We start from the raw sequence: 19,891 nt of genomic DNA, 5'->3' as shown, positions 1-19,891 counted from the left end.
CGCATGCAAAGACATCTTTATGAGGCCCATTCTCATTAACCTTACAGGAGCCTGGGAGGCCACATTTCAAAGCTGGGCTGTAAGTAGCCTCAGTCCACTATGAACACATTTGGAGGGCTTGTTAAATATGTATGCCAAGCCCCTCCATATTGGTTCTGTGAGTCTTTCTTTAAATGACAACCTCTCTGATTTTCTCTAAACATCAATGGTCCACCGTGTAAAACATAATTTAATAATCAACACAGAGAGCACGAAGGTGGCTGAGAGACCCCATGCCATGAATTAAGAGACTTCTGCTTCCTCTCATCATCAGGGAGCAAGAGAAGCACTGCCCAAGATTCCCAGTTCCCTCAGTAGCCTAGAAGTAGGATTCTAGAATGTCTGAGAAAGGAGCCAGCCCATGGAGAAGCACGTTCTCCATGTTTCCCCAGCCCCGCCCCGCCCCGCCCCGCCCCGCCCCGCCCCGCCCCGCCCCGCCCAGCTCCGCCCAGCCCACGGGATCCCTGCTTGCCTGGGTTGCTCAGTCTTCCTGGCACCTCCCCTAACAGAATCTAGCACAGATCCCTCAGTGTTCCCACCACATCAAACACAACAGAAAAAGACTAGAGTTTAAATAAAGACATACATCAGGTCTCGGTATTGTTTACAAAGTATCTGTAAAGTTGTAATTCAAAAGTTGACTCAATTGACATGCCAGCCAAGATGTGCCCACTGGTGCAAGACTGGCTTGGCTATTATGGGAGCAACCAACCTCTTTCTGATTGGACTGAAAGCCTGCTGCCCATGAGGGAACCCACACCTGATGATGTAAGTATTGTCAAAAGCCTGTGGCTGTGTAGGGCATGAGCCTAGGCCTGGGCTACATGAGACAGTGTGCCAGCAATGTATACATGCATAAGTGCTGAGTAGTTCCGACCTGACACCACTGTTAATTCTGGCAGCTGTATTTCAGGAAGCATTATGGAAGGAGTGGCACTGTTCGGATTTTTGTGCCTATGGCTAAAGATTGATGGCCTGCATCTCCATTATGAGAATAATGACAACTGGTCTTTGCATTAGTCTAAACTTATAAACTCATTTTAATGTTAACCTGTCCCATTGGACTCAAAGTCACACTGTATCATTATAGTCATACAGTGAAATGTTGACGATACTGGTGATGCTGACAACTGTCATCCATGAAGTACCGTTGTATGTTCTCAGAAGTGCGGTGTCTCGTGTTGTAGTCCCGCTCCATGTTTTCTGATGCCACTGCCAAGTTTTCAGGAATTATGTCAAGAACTATGATGAATAGCTGAAAATCTACAGGCACACAACTCAGAGGAGCAGGCATTTGGACACGGGTGTTTTTATTCAGTGCACTGCGGCATCTCCCTCAGAACCCGAGGAACCACCGCTGGGGGGCACCCAGTTCATCCCATGGCTCTCTGTGGTCTTAGAGATTCTCAGGCCACCTGGTCTCAACTTTTAAAATAAGAGGCACAGATACATTTCTTTGCCGCAATCTGGCAATATTGTGAATCTGCTGGGTAACTTAATCATCCATCAGATACTACTTTGGTTCCCAGGATGTTCATATGTGCTGGTCTGTGTGTAGGAAATATGACAGATGGGCAGACAGGTGCTTTTGGTTGTGATTCCGACACTATCTGCTTACACTCAGCATTTGGTCTTCCTTTTTGACCAAATCAAAGTCTTAGTCAAAGCGGTGTGCAAAGTGCCTGAGGTGACTTACAGACACATTTACTGGGTTGTCATCTGTAAGTCTGGGTGCTCATCTCCAAATGCAATTTGAATTATTTTGTCCATAGGTGCATACCTCTCCCCCCACCTCTCTGTGTGTGTCTGTGTGTGTGTGTGTGTGTGTGTGTGTTTAGTATACTAAATCCACCCCTTTAGAAAGATCCCATATTTTCACTACCCAAATTGCTATATAAATGTATTACTTTTTATAAGGTAAAAAGTAATGAATTCTCAAGGTCTACACTCTTTATAGAATGTGGCTTATCTGACCACTGTTTCCAGCCTCTAGGACAGTCTCCACCCAGTGGAGACGGATAGCATTTACCATTTCTCTGACAGCATTCTCCAGCACTTGTACTGGCAGGAAGAATCTAGAAAAATTCACTATGAGAATTGCACTTACTTTTTCAAATTCTCTTGATGCATCTCGGATTGTCTTATGCTCTTTGACATCTTAGGCTTGACTTGAAAATCCACTCATACTTTGCACATCTAAGTCTACAGAGTGAGTCAGATGGGGTGGCTATGCTGTTATTCTATACAAAGTGAGCATAGGTCAGCCGTGGAAGACTGAGATTACTCTGCCCACATTGAGAGTCTCAGCTATGGGGGATGACTGCATTCACCTAAGCAGGCAGAGCCCTGTTGTTGACCTTTAACCCAAGATCCGAAAGTCACCCAATAAAACAGCAAATATTGTATTAGGTGCATGAATAGTTCAAGCCGTCCATCCACAGGTAAGAAACAGAAACAAACACTCTTTAAAACAAGGTGAAATTTGTTTAATAGTTATGAACCACTAAAAGCAATCCCCTTGTTCATTCAGTGGTATGCCTTGAGTAATTAAAAGCTAGAGGGGGGGGGGGGAGGGAGGGAGGGAAGGAAGGAGGAAGGGAGGGAGAGAAAGATTAATCAGCCAGTTCTGAAACTAAACATTCAGAGAATCCCAGCACATATCCAAAGGCTCAATTTGTAGCTCTGCACTCGTAAAAAATAAACTAGAGGATTGTACAAGGAAGTCCAATGGTAAAAGTGTCAGTTCTTCTCCAAACTGCAGTAGCCAAGAAAAGGGCTGCAGGAAATAAACCTGGGTGGAGGATCTGAGGCACAGTGGAAGTAGTGGCATTCCAGGATAGAGAAAAGCAAGAAAGGATGTCAGAAAGAGTAATGCATTAGTTTAGCAAAGTCACAGTGAGAGAGGGCAGAGGGAAAAAGGCAAAGGGTACAGGGTCCAGGGAAAGAGGAAGGGGTGGTGGAAACAGCTGGAATTGTTCAGCTGTGTCAACATTCGGCTTCTTGGCAGATTGACTAGCAAAGTGTCATCTGAAACCAATTACATTCCCAAAACCCCACGGACCCAGTTCATAACATTGATTAATCCACATTGTGAAAAAGTCCCCAAGCAAAACTAGACCAGCTGTCAGCCCTTGGAGGAGAGAGAGAGAGAGAGAGAGAGAGAGAGAGAGAGAGAGAGAGAGAGAGAGAGAGAGAGAGAGAGAATAAAATAAATAAAACAAGCATTGCTTAAGGGGAAAGGGGAAGGACAAAAAGGGAAAAACGAAGAAGAAAAGCACCTTCCAAAATACTGGGACTTTCAGAAGGTGTGCCTTCTGAGATAAGATGGATTCAGACACACTCCACCCTGAGTCTTATTTTTTTTTACCAGAACTGACTATAATTAGAAAAGCCAGGGTCACGTTAAAATAAACTCCAAGTCCCATCCCCAAAGTCAGAACACAATGGATCCGAGTCTCTGATGCTGTGTCCTTACATTCCCTTCTGGGACTTATGAGAACACCTTAATGCTCATGTATGGTTTTGCTCTTTATCATTTTAAATGCACACCTCTATTTGCACTGAACCAATGAAATGAAATCATATTTCATATTTTTTTCCTTCTTGTGTATGTTCATGTGTGCACATCCATGCATGCTTCTGTGCATGTGGAGGCCAGAGGCTGATCACCCTCCTTCTCTGAGACTGGACCCTGACTTGCCTAGGCTGGCTGGCTGGCTATCAGGCTCCAGGGATCAGCCAGTGCTGTACCTTCCAGAGGTGGGGCTGTAGGTATATGCCTCCAAGCCCGGCTGTGGATGCTGATGACTTACCTCAGCTCTCAGGCTTGCCTGGTAAGCAGTCTAGCCAGGGACCTAACTGCTAAGCCCTCAAATAGTCCCTTTAAAGTCTTTTTATGACCTGTGCTTTATTGTACAGGAGTAGAAGTGTTTACCACGTCCTGGTGTGCAAGACTGTGACTGGTAACCGAGTCAAACAAAGGATGACCACACTCATTGGATGTGAAGTGCTTGTGCAGGGCCCAGAAAGCATTCCCACACACCTGTGCCTCCATGGTGGTGTACCATGCAACTCTCCAGGCCTCTAGAAAAACCTCTCATCAGAAGGTGTCAGGATGTGTGGAAAGCCCTTGGCTCTGCTACTGAAGCAAAAGCAACTGGGACTCCAAGTATTGGGTTTGGTAAAGGAGAGCTGGTGCCCTCTCTGCAGCTAGGGAATTCTCTGCTGCATTTCTGTAACCTCTGGCCACGAGTCTCCACTGTGAGGCTACAGGACTGTAGGGCTCTTTGCTTGGTTGGATGACTTATCTCATAAAATACACTTGCCCATTTGTCCTTCACTCTGCAAACACTTCTCAAATGCAGATTCAGTATCAACACTGTCTCCCACCTAAGAAAAACAATGGTTGTACAATGAATTTGTACTTCTTGTTATAATGTTAGAGCCTAGAATAGTCAAAACAACAGAAGTAATATTACTTGTATTTTCCTTACATGCTCTAAGAGTCCTAGGGTTTCAAAGGTCGGTGCTGTCAGTCCCAAGTGGAACTCTCTGTGCCAACAGTCACCGACGTCTATAACTTTCTAATAACTGGCTTTCTCCCCAAGGGGGACAGTTTGAGACATGGTTTTGCTCTGAGTTTCTCTGGACAGCCTCACATTACCCTCCTCCTGTGTCAGCCTCTTTATCAGTTGGATTATAGCTGTGTGCCACTGTGGCTGTCACATGATACATTTTACTCTGAATCTTGTAGATAAGTAACTGATGCTCGAAAAAGCTCAGTGAGCTACCCAGGGTCATCTGAACAGAAAACACTGAAGTTGATTTCTGACTTTGTGTCCCTTCAGCAACAACAGCAACAACAAAAATTCAGGGGGCTAGAGAGATGGCTCAGTGGTCAAGAACACACGCTGCTCTTACAGAGGATCCAGTTCAATCCAGCCCCACCATCCCCAACACACACAGAGAAATAAATAAAAATAAAATTTTAAAATGCACAGATACATTATACTTGACAGGGGCTTTCCTGAGCCTGCTGGTGAGTCTCAAAGCATGCAAAATATATTTCCTACTGGGAAATGTATTCAGAGTTAGCAAGAAACTGGATGAAATTGGACTCTAAGAATATAAGTGGTTTGTGTATTTGGACTGCATTCTAGGTTTTGCTTCCTCCACTGTAAATGCCCCATCACTAATCTAGTGGCCTTCTCTGTTGAAATGTCACCCTGTTACTGAAAATTTTATGAACTGAAATATGCCTTTGACAAATTGATCTTTTTCCTTCTACATACTTTTATGTCCATGTCTCATGGTACAGACCAATTTGACCTGCATGAGGCCATTACAGACCCACATTGCCCAAACTTTGCTTACTACTGGTAGGTTCACACTGCATTTGAGAAGGGAAAGAGACAAAACACAGCCCACAATTCACTGTGTATGCCAAGACATATAGGCTGATTTTTTTTTCAGTCGGGATTAAGAATTGGAAGATGAAAGCTAATAATAAAAAGTTATTTTATGGGTAATAAGGACTTCTCCAAATAGCAGTAACATCTTCCATTCTTTAGTGTAAACTCTGTGCTGAGTACTGAAAGATATGTAGGGGGAAGGGAGGGGGAGGGAAGGAAGAAAGGCAGGGGAAGGGCAGGGAAGAGGGCAATGGAAGGATATAGAGATGGGGATATTAGGGGAGACTGGCGTAACCATAAGAAACAACAGCTGAGGGCTGGGAGGATTGCTTGGTGGTTAGAGCACTTGGCACCCAAGGGTGATGACTGGAGTACAGATTCCCAGAAACCCTTCTCAATGCTGGGTCTGTGTGGTGGCCTGTCAGTATTTTCAGCCTTAAAAGACCAAGGCAGGGGATTCCCAAAAAGAAAGAAAAAAAAAAAAAAAAAACTGGCTAGCAAGACTAGCTAGAGTATCTCTGTGTTTGATGGAGAGCCTCTGTCTCAGTGAAGAACGTGAAAGGGTGATGCAGGAGGATATTTGGTATTCACGTGCATGTACACATATGTGTATGCTCAGAAACAAGTACACACACACACACACACACACACACACACACCACAATGGCACAAGAAAACAAGTAAAGTCTCCAGATGAACTCACTAATTCTTTCTTTTGGCTCTTCTCACCCTGGAGGATATTTATAATTATTGTTTTTTAAACGCTCGTGATGTCACAGATAAAGAACACCAATTGCTCCCAACAGAACTCTTAACTACAGTATGTGTTAAGAAGAGCAAATTACTGTTTATATACATGGACAGGGTTGTAAACGAAGGCAAGAGTGTTACAAATTAGAACGGGCTGAAAGCAAGCCAAGGCATTGCCATTTCTTCCTTCTCACCAAAAGACTCGTCCCCAGCACCATCTCCCTCCTGCCAGTCCCTCCGCAGACACTGGCACCGGTGGGTCTTTCAGGACAATTGTGAGTTGATGGGTATTTTTGTGATTTTTAGGATGTGACATAATTAGATCAATGTGGGCAAAGTTGCCTACGTCCTCCTCATCCAAGCTACTGTGAGTCACCAGGGCACAAAGGTTACAAATGTGAGCTCTAAATAGAGAGGGCATCTGTGCCAACAACTCTGCATGTCTAGGACTTTAATAATCTAGCGTGAGTTCTATGCTCCACAGAGAAAAGCGAGACTTAACAGAAACGAAGTTCTGTGTAAATTGGAATCGCTCTCTGTTCACTTCTTTTAGCAAAATGAGTATGCACTGAGTTGCTTTTTAAATGGTAAACATTTCTTTTTATTTTGTAAAGTCTAACTTATCCACAGGGGGAAAAAATTTTTGGTGTGAACAGGGAGCTGAGACTCACCCATAGAGGTACCTATGACCCTGTGGGAACCAGGGGCACAGTGTGAGGTCTACTTCATCTGTTGTGGTAGTTTTGAGGATTGAGTCAAAATCCAGAATAGTCGGTAAGTCTTAGAGTTCTATTCCAGGGACTGAGGTCTGAACAGACCCAACACAGTTTGGTAGCAAAAGAGGACTTTGGATGAAAATCCTCTCCTGTTTGCTTCTGGCCACATTCTCCAAAGGACTTCGTAAAGAACAGGAAGTCATGGGTGCTCTGACATGAAAATGGCCAAGGTGGCTCTCTTGTTCTGGTGCTTCAAACTGCTCAGGTGGTTTCTTGAGACTCAACCCAAAAGTTGTGGTTTGATTGTGAGGCAAGATAGGAAGGCAGATTGGAGATGTGCCCCTGGTGAAACCAAATGGAACCCTGTTCCACTTTTATTACAAGCTAAGGTGTTCAATGAGGCGTGGTATCATGAAGGAGAAGGGTCGTGAGAGCGTGACTTTCTCTGGTGGCAATGACATTGAAGGGTGTTTAGCCCCACTCCCTCACAGCACCATCTGTCACTGCTCAGTAGCTCCAATTATCAAAGGGCATGAACCGCCTGGGAAGAGCATTGCTGCTTACGCGGTGATTCTGTGACCTAGTTCAACCCAAGGGGTTGGATCCAATGATTTCGGCCCAGAAGAGAAAGGAAAATGGATTCAAGAGGTTATGGAGACACCAGAACTGAGGCTCTTATCCTGGCTCTTGGGGTATCTGACTCAAAGGCAGGTAAACATTCAATATGGTGCACACATTGGCTTCTCAAGTGAACTTCCTCATTAGTACAGTAGGTCAGTCAGGGGCAAACAGTAATGCCACTGAAATTCTGTACAGAGAGACAGAAAGACGGGCAGCCTTCAGTAGCTATTGGTTTGCACACCGGAGGGAGAAAGCACCACTTTGGGTCTACTTAGTGATGAGATCAGGGTTTCCAATGTGCTGTCAGATCCCAGCAGGGTGCTATATCACTTGGATGTTGGAGTTTGTTTGTTTGTTTGTTTGTTTGCAATAGGGTATTGCTATGTAGCACAGGATGACCTTGAACTTGTATTCTTTCTCAGTTGGTCTCTCAAGAGCACTGGTGTGCAGAACCACATTTGGCCCATTCTTGGCAGTTTAATTCATCCACTAACCCTGAGCTCTCCTTTGAATGCAGGTGCTTTTCTATATGAAGACTCATTTGCCTTGATGTGAGACTTCTCAGGATTCCTTCTCTTCTGCCCTCTCCCTTTCCAATGGCCTTGCCACAGCCAAAGTGGACACTGAGCTAACCAGCTGCCCACATCTGCTATCACTAAGTCCCAGCCCTGCCCAGAGATAAGGCAACATTCACATCTAGTGGCATCAATACTTGGCAGGCAGCCCTCAGGTTCTGGCCTCTATGTGGTCCTCACACTGGACATCACCAAGTATTAGCATGCTCAGGGTTCTAGTTGTTCATGGATAGGCTGCCGGAGTACCTGAACATGAAGTCTTAGGCTGAAAGAGTCTTATTTAGGTTGATCAGACTCAGCCAAAGTCCTATTGCTCCTTACAGAGAAGCCCCAGAGAATGTTTACATGTGTGTGTTCTCATGTACAGACATGCAAGTGTGTTGTAAATAAATAAACTCTTTTGCTTGCACACTGAGCTGTCATCCTTAATGGCAGACCATCCTCAGTCATAGCAGAAGCAAAGTGAAGCCTTAATTTTAGGACAAGTTCTAAAAAGTCCCCCTATCTCAATAGACCAGAACATCCTATGAATCAGACAGGACAGATAAAATTATCTCCATTTGTGAAATGGGAAAACTCAGGTTCAGTCGAGGTTAACAAGGTTAATGGTTTTCCCAGAGTCTCCAAGCAACTGGAACAGAGCTACACACTTGACCTGAGTCTTCCTGGTCTAACCTCATCACCTCGCAGCTGCTCAGATGTTGAGCAAGAATTAATGTCCTTCCCTGCTTGGGCATGCATACTCTGTGGAGAAGCAAGGAGACATTCAGGTCAAGGTAAAAACCACTCCATTTCACATCTGCCCCATGGGGTCTTGATGAATTACATGCTTTCTGGAGCTGCTAAATCCAGTGTGAACTTGGAGACTAGTTATTCTGACACATGGGCATAGCCAGCAATACTTGGGTGGTCCGGATCCCACAGTGACTGTGGGCAGTCCAAAGAATGTACTTATTCATTTGCACATTTGTGTACAGGTGGTATATGTGCAGATTTGCTGTGTGTATGTGTATGTGTGCATGCTTGCATGTGTGTGTGTGTATGCACTCACACATAAATGAACCCTGTGTGAAGACCTGAGGTCAATCTCTGTTTTCACTCCTCAGGCGCTATCTACTTTGTTGTTTGAGATAGGTTCTATACTTGAACCTGGAGCTCCTCAAACAAGGTAATCTTGTTGGCCCGTGAGCCCCCAGGGTCTCTAACCTACCCTGTCCTGAAGTTTAGAGCAAGCATCATCATGCCAGACATATTATACGGGCACTGGGGATTAACCACAAGTCATCAAGCTTGGGTGGCAAGCACTTTATCCACTGGGCTATCTCACCAGCTCCATGATGTACATTTTAAACACATTCACAGTTGCTGCTGATGCTGAGAACAGGGTGGGCATTTGAACAGGTTGGTGAAGCGCTGACATTTGGTGACTTTCTCTTCCCAGAGTGTCATCTATTACTCCACATGTGGCAGATGTACTGATGGAGCAAACAGTAAGTAAGAAGGCCATCCCTTGATCATCGCAACAAAAATATTTAAGCAGCTTCAGTCGCCTGCTCTGTTAGAGACCCGGCGGGATCCATGAGATAAAAGCCCCTGCCCTCTAGGAATAGAGAAACTAAAGATAGACACCATTCATGTGGCCTCGCTCAGAGAGATAAGGCTGCCATTTTCAGATTAGAGTAAATCCCACAGAATAAAACAAAAGGCTTACAGCAGAGACTGTGAGCTTCCTTGGGAGGGCTCTGAAGTTTGCACATTTTAATTTGCAGCGATAGTATCACCAGGCTGTGGATCATGGTGCAGACATTACAATTGTATTTAAACACAACTCTAAAGTCAGCTTGTGCCCCTCAACCTAATGGAGGATGAGTCCCTCCACTGCCTTCCAGTAGCTCCGACAGGCAAGCAGGCGGGGTTGCAGAAAGCAGCCTCTCTTCCCTGCCCCCACTGTTTCAAGGCCTGTGGCTCTCGGCACTGGGGGCTCTGTGAACTGTTTGGCTAAAGCAGAGAAATAGTAGGGTAATGATCATCTTTCATTCTACCCCCTCCCTTGCTTGTTCAAAGCAAAAAGCCCATAATTGCTTCTTGAATTACACACAAGTGGGCCGTTGACTGGGGCTGTAATTCAGCACAGGGAAGCAAGGAAAACACTAGAACAGCCTCTGTTGAGGCAGTGATGTCTTAAATGGGAGAAACACTTCTTCCATTTGTGAGGGGATCAGTGGGCAAAGAGGCACCACTGAGTGGAGAGCAAAGTTCTCAAAGCACAGCCGGAGGAGGCTTTGGCAGTGGCAGAAGCCATCTTTAACTGTGGATGATGCCAGGGGTCATCCAAGGGTCTTTATTGGAGGATGGGAGAAGGAAATGGAGAAGGGTAAATATCAGTTTAGAGAAATACCACAGAGAGATAGCTGGGCTGGCAAGACCACTTGGTGCACTTTCTGGGGACCCAAGCTCGGCTCCCAGCACCCAGTTAAGTAGCTCATGAGCCCCTGTAACTCTGGCTCCAGGGATCCGAGGGCCTCTTCTGGCCTCTACAGACACCTGACCCATGCAGGACTCACTCACCAAGAGACACTCACATACATAAATAAAACAGTATACCTTTCTCTTCTTAAGAATGAGAGAAAGATACCAGAGTGTGGATGCTGGCATGCTCCTGTTCCTAAAACAAAAGGTTTAAGCAAACCCAGGATTCTGAAATCAGTGTTAGACCTTTTCCCATCTTCTTCCCCACGAAACAGGAAAAAAAAGATTAAGTTTCATGTCCTGCCTTGTTTGTTTGCATTTTGAGATGCTAGGAGAACAAATTCAGGAACTTTGAACGTGTTAGTCAAGCACTCTGTCCCTGAACTTTAACTCCTGCCCCTCAGCAAGTAAAGGTTAGAGAAGATAAAGCAACTGCAAGATGGTACCAAAGGATACAAGCCCCTCCCTGCCACGTGTGCCTGTGTGTGTGCACAGCTCACGTCGATGAGTCCAGGTGGGAATGGGACACTGAGTGTCCTGCTCTGTCACTGACAGTGTCCCTCGTGCTGAGCTCAATACTGGACAGCAGCAGGTGCTCAGCGGTCACTTGTTTGGCAGAGGAATGGACTTGCACACAGGATAACATGTGAGAACCTGCGTAAGTCTGCCATTAGCAGAGATGGGCATGGCTCAAAGAGGCATCAAATTCTGCTGGCCTATCTTAGGCCTGGCACCATACAATCTCTGGGTACCACACAGGCATGGTGGCGGTGCCATGCCGAGCTCTTTTCCCACATGAGCTGCTTGCTGCTTGTCTGCTCGTGATGGGCACAGAGGGTGCAATGTGGCCTGGCTTGCTCTCTCTGAATAAGATCACCACCGCCAGATATGGGTGTAGCTGTGGTAGCCCTTCAGACGTGCACTCCAACACTGGGCATAAACAAATGTGGCAAGAATTCTGGTCAGTGCAACCATTAGTAACAGTATCTTCCTCCTTTCCTGGGAGTTGATTCAGACTGGGGTTTCATCCCTACCCCACAATGAAGAGATGGGGACAGGACTGCAGCTTCTAGAGTTATGACCATTTTGTGAACTTTCCCTTCGACACAGTCTGGCCAGTCCCTCTGCATCTGCAGATGTGTCACACAGGGAGAAGTAATAAAGGGAACAGTCACAGGGATGATGGAATCTCCACTCTTCAAAGCCCCCTGTGCCGTCCCAAAGTCCAAACCCAATTCCGGGGAGCACCTTAGAGAGTCTCACACATGTCAGCTTTAGCACAGTGGAGAATCGAGGTGCTGACCCCCAAGAGGTGTTTTCTGAAGGTCTGAGGCACTGAGCCATTTCATCCTCTCTCCTAGGGAGCGCTTCCCTGAGGGCACACAGAAACCAGAAAAGGATAACTTTGTTGCTCCTTACTGCTTCAAATATAGGAGTGCTCATAACCTTTAGGAGTTTATATTTGGAAAAGGGAGATGGACTAGATACAGTTTATAGAAAGGCAGGAGGGTGAGTCATTTTATAAATTATTTACAAGCTTAGGAATATATATAGGGACACACACACATTTAGTCAGATTGTTGAATATAGTTGATTTTAGGGACATCATATCTTAGTATGATTTACCTTCCTTGATTGTTTTTTCCTCCTCATAGGAAACTATAGCAGGTGCTAAAACCTCCCAGAAGACCAGGATTAATGGGACTGACAGGTATTCATCAGCAATAATTAGCCCTGCCGATAGTGACAGGAATATTCTAGAAACATAGGAGATCCACCTCTAGGATGTTATCTGTACCAATCACTTTCAAATCTTGGGCCTAAGACCCACTCACTTCCTTGGTGCTGTGGGACCTCTGTGTGTGGCACACTTGGGGACAGGCTATCTACCCTTTCTTAGTGGTAACTGGGCTCTTTCTGGCTCCTTACGGAGACTGGGTTGATGCCAGTGATGTTGGTCCTCCAGGAAAGAGCTATACCAACCTCTTTTAATGCTACATTCTACTAATAAGTAAACCCCCATCGATAATTTCCTTATAATTCTTGTAGCTAGGGAATTCTAGCATTCTAAGAGAAGAGGCAAAATAAAATATAGTAATTTGCCAATGGAAATGAAATCAAAGACTCCTAAAGTGGTATCATGGGAAGAGTTAGTTGACCACGCATCTAACTGTATGTAGTCCAGTTCATGCCTTTGAGGAGAGAAAAGGTGGTAGAGAGAGAGAGAGGGAGAGCACAGATAAACTCCCCAGACAACATATCTAGATGCTATTAATCCTATGAGTACCCCTCCCCAAAAAGAAAAATTTCACCATTTTGTGCCAAATTTAAAGTAAGCATTTATTAAATATTGAATGCTGTTCAAGAGATGTATTCTAGGAAAATCATTCTCTGGATTTTCCCAGATGAAAATGGCCTCAAGACACTTGTTGCAGGGGGTGATAAGGGCAGCCAACCAACGACTGCCCCAAGTTGAGACCCGTTCCATGTGAAAGAGCCAACTCCAGACACTATTAATGATGCTCTGCTGTGCTTGCAGACAGGAGCCTAGCATGACCGTCTCCTGAGAGGCTTCATCCAGCAGCTGATGGAAACAGATGCAGAGACCCACAGCCAAGCATCAGACAGGGCTCAGGGAACCGTGCAGGAGAGGGGGATAGAGTTGAGCAAACCTAAGGGGTCAAGGACACCACAAAAAGATCCAGAGAGTCAACAAACCTGGGCCTACAGGGGCTCATAGAAACTGGACCACCAGCCAAAGAGCAGGCAGGGGCTGGACTAGGCCCCACCACATATGTAGCAGATGTGCAGCTTGGTCTTCATATGGGTCCCCTAAAAATTGGAGCAGGGTCTGTCTCTGACTCTGTGGCCTGCCACTGGATTCCCTTCCCCAATGGACCAGCTGGTTAGGCCTCAGCAAGAGAGGATCTACCTAGTCCTTCTGGAACTAGATGTCCCAAGGCGGGGTAGTTTCCAGGAAGTTACCTGGTTCCTGCCCATAGGACTTACGGGTTAATTTTGGGCATTACGTTGAAGGGCTCCTGATTCCTCATTTTACATTCTGTTCCGAACAAAACCTTCTTTTCTGGCTTGCTGGTGAGCCCACATCTGAGACCATAAAAGTATCCCTCTCAAAAAGTGAGGAACTGCTGTGAGCATTGCGTCTGGAAGATTGGGTAGCAGCACCTGGCTGATCTGCAGAACTCTTCTCCCAGTCTCTGCAGCAGGAGGGCAGGAAGCAATGGACCATCCCAGAGGAGACATGGCTTCCCTTTTCCACCCTGAGAGAACTTCTCAGTACACCCTTCCAGCCATGGTCACAGTGACCAGGCACAATCCAAATCAGGAGATAAAGGACATTGAACAGCAAATCCCTGGTTCCAGTAGGTACCAGACCAAAAAGTGGACTGACTTCTTCCTTCCGGTTGTTGGGGCACCAAGCAGTACTCCCTTCCAAAGGTGTCCGTGATCACTGACTTCCTGGAATGGGGTGATTCATTCCAAATCTGAGGCTGCAAATCTATGGTCAAAAGCCCAACATGTTTTACAAAATCCTTTAGTTCAGGAAAAGCCCAATTTAAAGAGTCAAATAACCCCGGCATACACTGAGACCAGCTGCTGTTGTAGTGTTTTCTCATCTGAGGAGGATTCCACCATTCTCTGGTGCTGGGGCAGGGGGATTAGGAAGGAAGAAACAGCCCCCTCAGATCACAGCTCCTCCCAGATGGCTATACATCTCCCTAGAGGGGAGTTTCTTTTTCCCAAGAAAACCAAGTCCCTTCCTGTGAGACAAGTCAGTGCAGTGACTGCATTCCCCAGACTGGCTCAGGTTTGGAATTCTTAGCCCCCAAACAGTGGCTCTATACTGGAAAATGTGATCTACCCAGGGGAAGTAAGTCCCTAAGGGTTTACGTAATTAATTAATTAAGTAATTAATTAATTAAGGATAATACCTTGGGCGTGTGTATTATCCCTGGCTACTTTCTGTTTTGCTTTCTGCCCCCTCTCCCCAGGTCATGGAACCATGAAGTAAGCAATGTTTCAACACATGTTCCCCACCATGATGTTCTGCCCAAGCTGAGGGGGCCAAATGAATGTGAGCTAACTCCCCAAAGGCATGCCCACAAACAAATTTTTCTTCCTACACCACAGGGAAGATGAAAATTACTACCCTCCCCAACACACATGCACGCACGTGCGCGTGTGCACACACACAGGAGAAAACAGAGGCCTCTCTGGTTGATCAAGTACAATCAGATGAAGGAAAATGGAAGGCACTAGAAAGAAGTCTAAAGTGAGGATTTCAGGCACAGACCTTTGGGGAACTGTGCTTTGTTTCTCTCTTTCTTTCATTAATAAAGAGTAAGGCCAGATCTCAGCGAGGGTGAGAGTGAGAGAGGAGGCTTCCTCCTACAGGGGCCGTTCCCTCACAGCCAAGAGGATGGAAAGGACAAGCAGGAGGCAAAGGCAAAGCATCCTTGTGGCACACCGGCCATGTAAGCCATTCTCCTCACTTGGGTTCTCTGCCAAGCCTCACAGTGAAGGCTGACATCATTTCCTCTCTCAATTCTGGAATGTTCTGGTCTATTTAGCCTTTGCCCGGTCTTTTGGAATAACACAAGCCTCCTGTGAGCTCCACTAACTATACCTGAAGAGTCACTCAGCACATCATGGAAGGACCTAGGTGCAGACTGCACACCATCCAGATACAATTCCATCATGTCTCTGGGAAAAGCCAGCTCCTGTCTTGCTGATCCTGGAGCGTTCCTGGAGCCAGAGAATAATCAAGAGAGCTGGGGCTGGACTTGAGAGACTACTCAGTGGGTAAAGGTGCTTTGCTGCTAAACCTGATGACCTGCATTTGATCCCTGGGGGCCACACGGTGGAAGGAGAGAAATGACTACAGCAAGCTGGCCTCTGACTGCCACATGATTGCCATGGGCACCCACCACACACAGTAAAAAAAAATCAATGATTAAAAACAAAATGAAAGTTGGAGGGATAGCTCAGTGGTTAGGAGTACTCTTACAATGTTCAATTCCCAACACCTCCAGTGGCTTGCAACTGATGGTTCCTGTTGTATAACTTGTAACTCCAGATGCAGGGGACCTAACACCTTACAGGCTCCACGGTCATCTAAACATACACATGTGCGTATATAGGTACTAACACAGATATAGATACACATAAATAAAATAAAAACTAAAGGGGTAGAGCTGAGTTATGTGCGTGAGAGGTATATAAATATGGGGAAGTCACATTCTCCCCAGGATGTCCTGTCTCCCCAGGAGGTAAGGAGCATCTATGTGTGAGGATGTGCATGCGCACGCACCTCCCCCCGCCCCCGTTTTCTAAATTCCAGGCCTTCCATTGCCAGTTTGAGATCTCTTGGCAGAACCTTCAAGTGTTCTCAGTAACAGATGCCTGGAGGAGAGGGAGCTATGAGCTCTGAAACAGCAATTCACCAAGTCAGCGAGGCAGCTGTTCAGCTCCCTGACTGTGTACACCACTTCACCAAAAGTGTTTAGGAAACATCACTCTGGAACACATACCACCTATTCAAAATGCAGGCCCTTTCTCCTCCGCCCATCTTCTTCGATTTTCTCCCTGTTGTTTGTTTTCTGCCACGGGTCTTGGCAATCTGTTTATGTTGTGTGTGCACATGCCTGTGCACGTGTGCATGTGTGTGTGCGTTCTATGCATATTTCCCTCTCCAGACTGGCTACGGTATCCCCAAGTGACCCGAAATCTTAACCCTTCACTCTCACGACCACATGCTGAGGGGTCCACTCTTTCCCCTCTCCTTCCTCCTCCTTCTCTTTCCCCTCCTCTTACTGATGAGCTCTTAGGCTTTTGCAGGGAAGGGACCTTTCATTTAAAAGAAGTTCTCTTGATAGTGTGGTGGGGCCGGTGGAATGGCCCCCATCGCAAGCCTTTCCATGACCCCTCAGACTGCAGCCTATGCAAACCTTGGTCCAACCTCCTTTCCAAGCACTCAGAGAGCTACTGTGGCTAGCAGAGAACTGGTCTGCTTATCAAGAGCCAAGTCCCTACCCTCAGGCCGGCTGTTTGGTGGTGGGCACGCCCCTCCTAGTTTGTCCTCGGTACCCATCATCATTTCAAAAGATGCTTCGCTTGTGTCTAATCGCTTTTCATCAGGACATAATGCTGTCATCAGCATGGATGACATTCACAGTTGAATTACTAAAAAGAATTGGAGAAAAGAAAACAAACCTCTTAGTACTTTAAATAAGAACCTTGTGTTGGACTGTGCATATCGCCATGATGCAGTATATGTGTCACGCAGGTCATTGCCTGGACACGCCTGGAAAAGGAATCTGGTTGGGTGGTGAGGCTAGTGGTAGTGGACATAAACCGGTTGTGTGCAACCAAGTGGAGGTCTAGTTAGGACAGATCCCCAGCCCAAATGGGGGTTCTGGACCATTTGGACTTTCAGGGTCTGCAGTTGGACTTAGATCCTGGAAGTTCCCATCTCTCTCTTTTAACATTTTTAAGGGATTTATTCACTTGTATGTTTATTAGTATTTTCTTCCGCATGCATGTTTGTACAGCACTGAGATGTAGTGTGTACACAGGCTAGAACACGGCATCAGGTCCTTGGGACTGGAGTTATAGACAGCTATGAGCCGGCATGGATGCTGGGAATCAAACATGGATTCTCTGGAAGATCAGCAGTGCTCTGAGACATCACTCCTCCACAACGTTCCCATGTCTGAGATGCTTCTTGGTGATGCTCACACTGCTAGGTGAGTACCACACCAAGAACAACGGACCCAAGGAAGCTTTCACCCCTCATGGCCCTGGTTCTATTCCAATGAGGCAATGAGCCATCAAAACCATGTGATTCTGACCATAGGAAAAAGTCCCACGAAGAGCTACAGGGGTGATGAGCTTTGCTCTTCCCTCCAGGTTTGCTTTCTTCTCATCTTCTGAGCCACATATCTGCTAAGATGAGGGCAGAGGACAGAAGAGTTCGCTTGGCTTAACTTACAGTTGTCAGTAGTTGCTACGCATACAAGTGCATCTGAAATTACAAGACAGGATCATCTCCATGTGGCCACGTAGGGGTCAGAAGAAAGTCTCCAGGCGCCACGTGCTCCAGCTGCTAGCGCAGGTCCAGGCTGGCTACCTCAGTCCCTGGCTCTAGTGCAGTACAGACTTGGTATCCCCTCAGACTGATTAAGGACCATACAGCACTGCTCCACAACAGTAGAAAAACAGCACCAACACTGTAACGGTTACTTTGTTTGCAGATCTCTATAATCTGTTTCAAATTGCAGCACTTGAAACCTTTTTGCCTTTTGGATGTTGCTATCATCCAACAAATGTTTGCAAAATCCAGCCCCAGTCCATTCTCACAGTCAAGCCGCCTGGTGTGAAGCAAAGCATCAGCCTGAGGGTGCAGAACAAGAGGACCTGTGAGGCCAGGCTTTTGCCCTCAGATGCTTGAGGATTTGAACCCAGTGTGAAATTCTACTTACCTAAAAGCAAAGGCTCAGGCCAACCCATAGTATTAAGCGAGACTTAATCAAGACAGGGAAGGTGCAGTGAAGGAGTATGGAGACAAGCAGTGTGAGGTAGAGAGAATTCAGTGGTTAAGAGTACTTGATGATCTCCCAAAGGGCCCGAGTTCAATCCCCAGAACCCACTCCAGGTCCAGGGGCATCCGACGCCGTCAGCTCCCTTCTGGCATTCGCAGACACTACACTCATGCAAACACACACAAGTAAAATCATAAAAATTAAAATAATAACAATAGTAGCATTAGTAATGCATCTTTAGTAATAATGTGAGGACCAAATGTTACCTCTGGCCTCCCTGTACTCACACACACACACACACACACACACACACACACACACACACCCAAACCTACAAACGCATATGACACTCTCATATAAGCATGCATAAACACCACACTCAAGTTGGATGAAAGGAACTCAAAGAGACACTTGCAGACTGATGTCTCTCAGCCCCATTCCCTCTAAACACTTACACACTGTCAAAGCCCCATGACTGGAGCAGTCTACACATTAGATGAACTAAACTCAAGCCAACAATAAGCTGGCTGATGCTAGACTAAAGATACAATTTAAATTAACTTAAAATTGGTTTTGGCTGATTTAGATATTAGCAGCTGAAATGCGCCTCGGATATGGGTTTCTTCCCAAAAGTTCTAAATCTTCCCAAAGTTTCCAATAACCTGACATATCTGTATGTGTTTGAATCAAGATTCAACAATTATATCATGCTGTCTATTCTCATAAATAAAACTTGGTTTCGATGAAGCCCCACTCATCTGCTTCTGTCTACATTGTTTCCTGAGCAATGACTGCAGTTGGCCATTGATATGCAAATTACATACATTTCAAAGCCTAAACATTTGACTCTCTAGCCCAGAAAAACTTCATAGACCCAACTTGAATAATTGAAAAGAAATATCAGAGATACTTAAGCCTCGACATGTGACATATTAATCACAAACCCCAAACAAATAACATAAAAATTAATTCGGAAATTTGTTGGTCCTTAAGCCCTGCCCACCAGGGTCAACCGTATTTCTTTCCCCGGGCTCTCTGTGGGGTCCTCAAACGTAACATAATGGTGTTTGCCATTTGCCCGTCTGTTTCACACACTTTTGAGGGGCCTATTTCATCCAAAAGCTACAATCAATTTAAGTACTGGAAATTTATACACAGCCTGTATCCACTGAGAAGTAAGAGGGAAGCCCATACTAATCATGAATTCCTGCATACAATTTGAGTCACATAAAAACAACATATGAGGAAAGGGTGAATGGGGTCTTTAGGAGCCATAAGTCTGCAGCTGGCAGATAAAATGGCATCACAGATAATCACATTCAATTGTCACTAATGTTAATATATGTCGGCAGCAGCGGAGCGCCGCGCACCAGAGGTTAGCTTTACTGCCCGTGTGCAGATGTTGGCACTTCTGCATCTCTGCCATAACCCCATGGGGTGGCATTTTCATGTGCTCTGCATGAATTTATGACCAGAGAGCCATAAATGTTACAGTTCCTCAAACCTTTTGGCTTGTGGAGATTGTCACAGAGCTTATAAAGTAGAGAGGCACAGATGTCTTCGGTTAGCAAGCCATTTTGAGGCCGGCTGGGGGTTAGAGACTACACCAGCTTCTGAAGCACTGGTTATCCACCCCATCAAAGCCACTCTGGTCTGCAGGCCCACCACTGCCTTCCTTATCTTCAAATCTGCGGCACTGCCAAAGCTCCAATGAACCAGGCTCTAGGCCAGGCTCTAGGGATTCACGA

This window comes from Micromys minutus, assembly GCF_963924665.1.
Source record: "Micromys minutus genome assembly, chromosome: 21".
In the NCBI taxonomy this organism is placed as follows: Eukaryota; Metazoa; Chordata; class Mammalia; order Rodentia; family Muridae; genus Micromys; species Micromys minutus.
Note: the sequence above shows the minus strand (reverse complement) of the source record.